This window comes from Pleurodeles waltl, chromosome 8 (assembly GCF_031143425.1).
Source record: "Pleurodeles waltl isolate 20211129_DDA chromosome 8, aPleWal1.hap1.20221129, whole genome shotgun sequence".
NCBI lineage: Eukaryota > Metazoa > Chordata > Amphibia > Caudata > Salamandridae > Pleurodeles > Pleurodeles waltl.
Genome location: NC_090447.1, coordinates 28,231,400 through 28,239,752, shown reverse-complemented (window position 1 = coordinate 28,239,752; position 8,353 = coordinate 28,231,400).

Below are 8,353 nucleotides of genomic sequence, written 5' to 3'. Positions count from 1 at the left end.
CAGACTGTATTGTGAGAGGACAGGCACAACCCTTTCAAGTGCAGGTGACAGCTCCTCCCTCACACTCTAGCCCAGGAAAACTCATCAGGAAATGCAGGACACACCTCAGCTTCCTTTGTGTCACTGTCTAGAGTGAATTCATACAAACAGCACAACGGTCTGTCTGACCCGGACGTGTATTCAGCAGCCAGGCAGAGGTACAGAATGGTTAAGCAAGAAAATGCTCCCTTTCTAAAAGTGGCATTTTCAAACAGACAATTTAAAAAACAACTTTATCAAAAGATGACTTTTTAAAGTGAGTTCAGAGACCCCAAACCCCACATCTCAATCTGCTCCCAATCGGAAACTAAATTTAAAATATATTTAAAGGCAATCCCCATGTTAACCTACGGGAGTGATAGGCCTTGCAATAGTGAAAAATTAATTTCTCAGCATTTCACTATCAGGACATGTAAAAAACATCAGTACATGCCCTACCTTTTAAATACACCTCACCCTGCACATGGGGCTACCTAGGGCCTATCTTAAGGGTGACTTACATGTAGTAAAAGGAAAGGTTTGGGCCTGGCATGTGATTACAATTGCCAGGTCGAATTGGCAGTGCACAACGGCACACACAGACACTGCAGTGGCAGGTCTGAAACATGTTTACAGGGTTACTCATGTGGGTGGCACAATCAGTGCTGCAGGCCAACTAGTAGCATATGATTCACAGGCCCTGGGCTCCTCTAGTGCACTTTACTAGGAACTTACTAATAAATCAAATATACCAATCAGGTATAACCAATCATAATCACAATTTACACAGGGAACACTTGCACTTTAGCACTGGTCAGCAGTAGTAAAGTGCACAGAGTACCAAAAAACAGCAAAAACGAAGCCCAGAACACAGTCAAAAATACAGGAAGCAGAGGCAAAAAGACTGGGGAAACCATGCCAAGGGTGCCAGGTGTAACACATGCCCCCCCCTAGCTGAAAGTGGAGAGAACTACCCAACCTCGTGGGAGTTCTCTTCACTAAGGCGGAAGAACCTGGACAGACCATCAGTATTGGCATGTACTGTAATAGAGCTGTGTTCCATCTTAAGTCCATTCCTTGTAGGGTGATGGACCACCTCAACAGTTTTTTGGCTCTCATCCCTCATCTTCATTAACCATCTGTGGGCCTGGGGTCTGTCTGAACCCAGAAGTGAGTCCCAAACAAGTAGGGTCTTAGCTTCTTCAGTGCCCAGACCACAGCAAACGCATCTTTCTCAGTTGCAATCCACTTCTGTTCCTTGGGAAGTAACCTCCTACTAAAGAAGGCTACAGGCTGGTCTAGGCCCTCTTCATTTAGCTGTGCTATAACTGCCCCCACACCATGCTCTGAAGTGTCAGTCTGCACAATTAATTCCTTGGAGAAGTTGGGTGCTTTCAGCACAGGTGCTGTGCACACGGCTGCCTTCAGGGCATCAAAAGCTGTCTGACAAGCCTCAGTCCAGATCATTTTCTTGGGCGGCTTACTGGAAATCAGCTCTGTCAACGGGGCAACAATAGTGCAATACCCTTTGACAAATCTCCTGTAGTACCCGGTGAGGCCTAAAAAGACTCTCACCTCTGTCTGGGTCTTGGGGGTTCCCAAGCCAGAATGGCCGTCAATTTTGGTTTGTAGGGGGGCCACCTGGCCACTCCTCGCCTGGTGTCCCAGGTAAACCACAGATCCCTACCCTATTTGAAGCTTACCAGCCTTAATAATGAGGCCTGCCATTGCAGGGCCTCCCACACTTTGTAGAAGTGATGCAGGTGATCCTCCCAGCTGGAGTTGAACACCTCAATGTCATCAAGGTAGGCGGCGCTGAAATCCTCCAGCCCAGCCTAAACCTGGTTGACCAACCTCTGAAAAGTAGCAGGTGCATTTCCCAACCCAAAGGGCATGACCCTGAACTGGTAGTGCCCCTCTGGCATTGAAAATGCTGACTTCTCTTTGGACCCATCAGTCAAGACAATCTGCCAGTACCCGGACACTAAGTCAAACATGTTAAGGAACTTGGCAGCTCCTAGCCGATCTATGAGCTCATCAGCTCAGGGGATGGGGTGCGCGTCAGTCTTAGCGAGTCCACAGTAGTCCACCCAGAACCTAAGTTCAAGAGTGGCACCTGGGGCAGCAGCCTTTGGGACCATGACCAATGGGCTGGCCCAAGGACTGTTGGAGAACTCTATCACCCCTAAGGCTAGCAGCTTGGAAACCTCATCCTTGATTCTGGCTCTAACCTTGTCAGTCACCCTGTAGATCGTATGCTTCACAGGTGGACCTTCCCTACTGTCCACATCATGTGTATACAAATGAGTGACCCTTGGGGTCAAGGAAAGCAGAGAGCCAAACTGTCCCAGCAACTGGTGACAGTCCATCTGCTGTTTCAGGGTCAGTGTTCTGGAGAGGTTCACACCCTCCACAGACCTATCTTTTTCTTGGGCAGACAGGAGGTCAGAAAGAGGTTCACTCTCCTCCTCCATTACATCATCCATCTGTTGGCAAGAGCATGGTCAGTTCAGGCCTCTCCAAATGTGGTTTGAGCAGTTCACATATAGAACCCTCACAGGGTTTCTGGGAGTCTACAAGTTCACCAGATAGGTGACAGTACTCTTGCGCTCCACCACCGCAAAAGGCCCAGTCCACTTGCCCTGGAGAGCATGAGGCTCCACTGGGGCCATCATAACCCACACTTTCTAGCCAGGCTGAAACCAGAGTGGTATTGTGGTCATACCATTGTTTCCTGTCCTCCTGGCTTGCTTCTAGGTTCGCCTGAGTGAGTTTCCTGAAGCGTGCAGTCTGGTTTCTAAAGGCCAGCACGTAGCTAAGTATGTCTGGAGGGAGGGTGGGGGGGCTTCTGGGAGCTTTCTCCTAGCCCTCTTCCACCAGACTCAGAGGTCCTCTCACAGGGTGCCCATACAGTAGCTCAAAGGGGCTAAACCCAAGTCCCTTCTTAGGTAACTCCTTGTATGCAAAGAGAAGGCATGGCAAGAGGACATCCCACTTACGCCTCATGGGTTCTGACAGACCCATAATCATGCTTTTCAGGGTGTGGTTGAACCTTTCAACCAGCCAATATTCTTGGGGATGTTAAGGAGTGGTAAACTTGTAGGTTACCCCCACACTCCTTCCACAGAGACTTTATATATGTAGATATGAAGTTGGTACCTTGGTCAGAAAGACCTCCTTGGGGATACCCATGCAGGTGAAAATCTCCATCAATTCCTTGCCCACCACAGGGGCTGTCACTGACCTCAGAGGGATGCCCTACGGGCACTGGGTGGCATAGTCCACCAAGACCAGGATAAACCTGTTGCTCATGGCTGCCTTGGGGTCCAGAGGCCCCACAATGTCAATTCCTACCTGTTCAAAAGGGGTGCTCACAACAGGGAATGGTTGGAGAGGAGCCTTGCATCTCCCTCCACTCTTGCCACTTGCCTGGCAAGTCTGGCAAGACCAATAGTATGCATCAGAGTGCCTGCGCATTTGGGACCGGTAAAAGTGGGTGACAATCCTCTCAAAAGTTTTGCCCTGTCCCAAATGTCTTGCCAAAGGCACATCATGAGCCAGACCCAGTAGGAAGGTTCTGAAGCACTCGGGTACCACCAGCACTCATGCTGCCCCAGGTTTAGCAACCTTAGGCTCCCCATACAGGAGGCCACCCTCCCAGCAAATCCAGTGTGATCCCGACTCTTTGCCAGCCGCCTGGTCTGCAGCCTTCTGCTGCAGACCTTCAAGAGAATGGCATGTCTTCAGCACCTCGCAGAAGTCTTCCCAGGTGGTACCCCCTTCTTGCTGCCAATGGGTTAGCTCAGGCACATCCCCTAGTTTAGCCACTTATTCCCTTGTAGGCTCTGGAATTCTAATTCTCCTTCCCCCCCACCCCCCACAGGTTATGCCTCCTCCCAGACTGTGGGAACTTCTGGGGTGAGTTTCCCACGCCCCTTGCCCCTCCTTTTCCTGGAAGGCACCTGGGCCACTCTTTCAGGCTCCAGGTCCTCCTGATCATCCTGACGGCTGCCATAGACTGGGTGGTCATGCATGCCCACCAAGGCAGACCCAACATCTCCAAGTGCGCCCAGCTTTCCACTTCACACCAAGAGTAATCCTCCAGGTCGTTAACTAGCAGACAATCAACAGGCATGGTTGGTCTCAGAGCTACCCTCAAGGAACCTGAGACCCCCTCACCCTGCATTCAAATGGAACCTGCGCCACCTTACACAGGCGCTCAGAGTTGTCTACAGCAAATACTTGGTGAAGCACATTGGGGACCACCTGCTCTTCAGACACCAGGTGACACCTGACAGTAGTAACACTGGCTCCTGTGTCTGTCAGAGCCTCCACCCTCTTTCCATTGATGGTCACCCACTTCTCAGGCACAAGGGTCCTCTGGACCATCTCACTGTCCCCTAGTGAGATAAAGGTCATCTCAGCTGGCTCTCACACTTCTCCTGGAACCAACTTCTCCCTAAGCACTACACTGGCCAAACTCTGTGACTGAGCACCAGTGGGTGCCGGGGTCTGCATGAGACCCTTGCGATCCCCCCTCATGTGACCCTTCGGATCACATGCATAACATGTGCGAGGACCCTTCTCTGCAGGTTTCCCAGTAGAGAACCAAGTGATCTTCTCACCCTGCAGGATAGGAATCCTTACCCTGGGAACTAGGTTGGGGCCCTTTAGAGAACTCCCCCTGTTTACCCTTGCCCCCCACAACTTCTGATGGGGAACCTGCCCACCCTTGGTTAAGTCTCCCCATACCTCTTTTGTACCCTGGTACTCTTCCAACGGTCCGCCTCCTGGGCAAGTTTCCTGTGGTCAGTCAGCTTGCTGTCAATCAGGTGCAGGTGCAGCTCTGGAAAACTATACAAGTGCTCCCATGCAATCAAACTGTACGGCTATTCATAAGCTGTTACTTTGCTACCCGTCACCCATCCTTCCAGTGCTCTGCAAAAAGAATCTACACATTCCAACCAAGTTTGAGAATCCCCTTTCTTATAAAACCTAAACGTTTCCTTGTACAGCTCTGGAGTGTGACCATATCTAGTGAGTAGGGTGTCCTTCATGGTAGAGTAGGTGAGCCCCTGAGGATCCCCTAGGGCTGTCAAGGTGTCCCTCCCTTCTGTCTCAAAGTGCTTCCACAGACCTGCCCCCAGTGCACCTCAGGGATCATGTCCATGTGATGAGCTGACTCATACCCTTTGAACAACAAGTATATGTCATCCTACCTCTTAAAATCTTTCACTAGATCTTTTGGAATGTGCACCCTCCTTTCAGATTGCACTGTGGTACTGCTGCCACCAGCTGTGCTGGACCTGCCCTTCAGATCCAGCTCCTTCAAACTCTGCTCTTGAGCAAAGATTAGTTCATTCTCCTCCATGGCAAGTTTGTCTTCTACTTCTTCCCTTCTTATTCTAGCCAACTGCAGCTCTCTTTTAGGCTGGAGTCTGAGTTTCTCCATTTCTAGTTTATGCCTCCTGTTTTCCCGCCTGTCCTCTAGTTCTTCCTGGGCCTTTGAAAGAAACACTGTTGCCTGCCATGGAGGCCCTCCCTCCAGGCAGATCCTGGTTATCCAACAAATTTTCATGTAGGCCCTGCACCTCCTCATTGACAGCCATATTCTTTTCTGCTGTATGCTCCTCAGCCTCTTTTGCTGCCAACTAGGCCCTCAGCACCTTTTGCAGCTCCTTCTTCTTGGTGGAACTTTTGATTGGACCCTTGAACTCCTTGCAAAACTGCTTGAGCTGGGCTCCTGTGTAATCCTTGAACTTCTCCAGCTCAAACACCACATTTGTAGCAACTGCTGATAGCTCCCCAGACTGAGACATGCTTGTGGATAAGGCTCAACGAAGGTGCAGAAGGTTCAGAAGGCAAGGAAAATCAAAAGAAGGAAAAAGAAAAGAAAAAATCCAAGAGAAAAAACAGCATGTGGTTGTCTAATAATCTGCACCGAAACAGTAGTGTGCACCAATCACTGTATGTCAAGTACAAATACAAGTTCTATCCTCACCACTGATCACCAATGTTAGAAATGGGGTCTCTAGTTGGCAGTTAGTTTACACCCTGTCCAAGTAGGGACCCTCACTCTAGTCAGGGTAAGGGAGATACACAGGCCCATATTTATACTTTTTTACGCAAACCAGCACCGGCGCTGGTTTGCGTAAATTTTTTTACCACCGGCTAACGCTATTCCTACGCGCCAGGCGGGCACCTTATTTAAGGATTGACGTTAGCCGGCGCTGCGGGCTGGTCAGAGTAAAAAAAAAAAAATGACTCAAACCAGGCAGTGCCGGCGTAGGGAAAAATGGGGGTTGTGTGTCAAAAAATGACGCACAAACCCCATTTAAATTATTCCTGTCTTAGCAAAGACTTCTGTCCCCTGGGCATGGTCATTAGACACAGTGGCATGTAGGGGGGCCCAAGTTAGGCCCCCCTATGGCACTTTTAAAAAAAAATAAAAAAATTATACTTACTTCAACTTACCTGTACTTACCTGGGATGGGTCCCACCATCCATGGGTGTCCTCCAGGGGTGAGCGAGGGTGGCAGGGTGTGTCCCTGGGGGCAGAGAAGGGCACCTCTGGACTGCTTCCATGGTCAGAGACCATGGAAGTGAGCCCACAGGTCCCTTAACGCCTGCCCTTACCCAGGCGTTAGAAAACAGCGCACATCAGGCTGTGCACCGTTTTTTAAGGCCCGCTCCCTCCTGTGTGTCAAAATGACGCAGGAGTATAAATAAGGTGCACAGGCCTTAAAGTCATTTTTGGACGGGAACGCCTACCTTGTATGTCATTAACGCAAGGCAGTTTGCCGCATCCAGAAAATGACGCACACGGAGGGATTTTGACGTTCGCAGGGTCGGGCATCAGAGTATAAATATGGTGTTAGGTTTGCGCCGAATGTGCGTCAAGTTTTTTATGCACATTCGGCGCAGACAGAGTATAAATATGCCCAACAGTTCAGATAACCCCCGCTCACCACCTTGGTGGCATGGCACAAGCAGTCAGGCTTATTTCAGATGCAATGTGTAAAGTATTTGCACAAACACACATAGTAGCACAGTGAAAACACCACAAAAGGACTCCACACCAGTTTAGAAAAATAGCCAATATGTATCTAAATCAAACAAGACCAAAAAACAAAAATCCAACAAACACAAGCAAAGATATGAATTTTTAAAGTAAAAAGAGTCTTAATCTGTAGAAATAAAGTACCTGGTATGCGTAAAATATTAAGCTGCATGGGTGAGCATGAATTGGAAAATCGTTGATTCCTTACTCGCAAGTGAGACTGTGTGTCGATTCTTTCTCCGCCGGGTAAGCGATGTTTCGATTTTCAGACAAGCAACTTCGGGTCCGTGGGATGATGTTGAAGATTTTGACACCCAGAGATGATATGTTGAAAATCCGGACGCAGGGCTGTGATGAATCTGCGCTGAGCTGGAGATGCATTGATTTCACCAGTGCTGCGTCAATTTTTTAGCCACAGTGCAGGTGCTGCATCGATTTTTCTGTCACTCTGCTCCGGTGAATTAATTTTCACTCTTTTTCTACCAGCTTCTTCTTCCAGGGGCCCGGAGACTGGATGTTGCACCTCGTGGCAAGCCAAGGGGTCTCAAAAAGATGCTGGCAGATTAAATCTTTGATGTCCCTGAGACTTCTTAACAGGAGGCAAGCTCAGTCCAAGCCCTTAGAGAATCTTCACAAGCAGGTTACACAGCAAATTCTAGTCTTTGTCCTGTCTAAGGCAGAAGCAGCAACTGCAGGCCAACCCAGCTAAGCACACACAGCAAAGATGCAGTACTCCTCCTCACAGCTGTTCAGCTCTTCTTGCCAGAGGTTCCTCTTGATCCAGAAGTGTTCTAAAGTTGTGGGGTCAGCAGTCCGATACTTATACTCATTTCTGCCTTTAAAGTAGGAAAACTTCAAAGGAAAGTCTTTGAAGTGCACAAGACCCTGCCTCTTCTGTTCCCTGCCCCAGACACACACTAGGGGGTTGGCGACTGTGTTGTGAGAGGACAAGCACAGCCCTTGTAAGTGCAGGTGACAGCTCCTCCCTTCCACTAGCCCAGGAAGACTCATCAGGAAATGCAGGCCACACATCAGCTCCCTTTGTGTCACCGTCTAGAGTGAATTCACAAACAGCACAACTGTCAGTCTGAGCCAGATGTGTATTCAGCAGCCAGGCAGAGGCACACAATGGTTAAGCAAGAAAATGTCCACTTTCTAAAAGTGGCATTTTCAAACAGACAATCTAAAGAACAAGATGTTTTTTTTTTTAATTGTGAGCTCAGAGACCCCAAACTCCATATCTCCATCTGCTCCCAATGATACACTGCATATGTA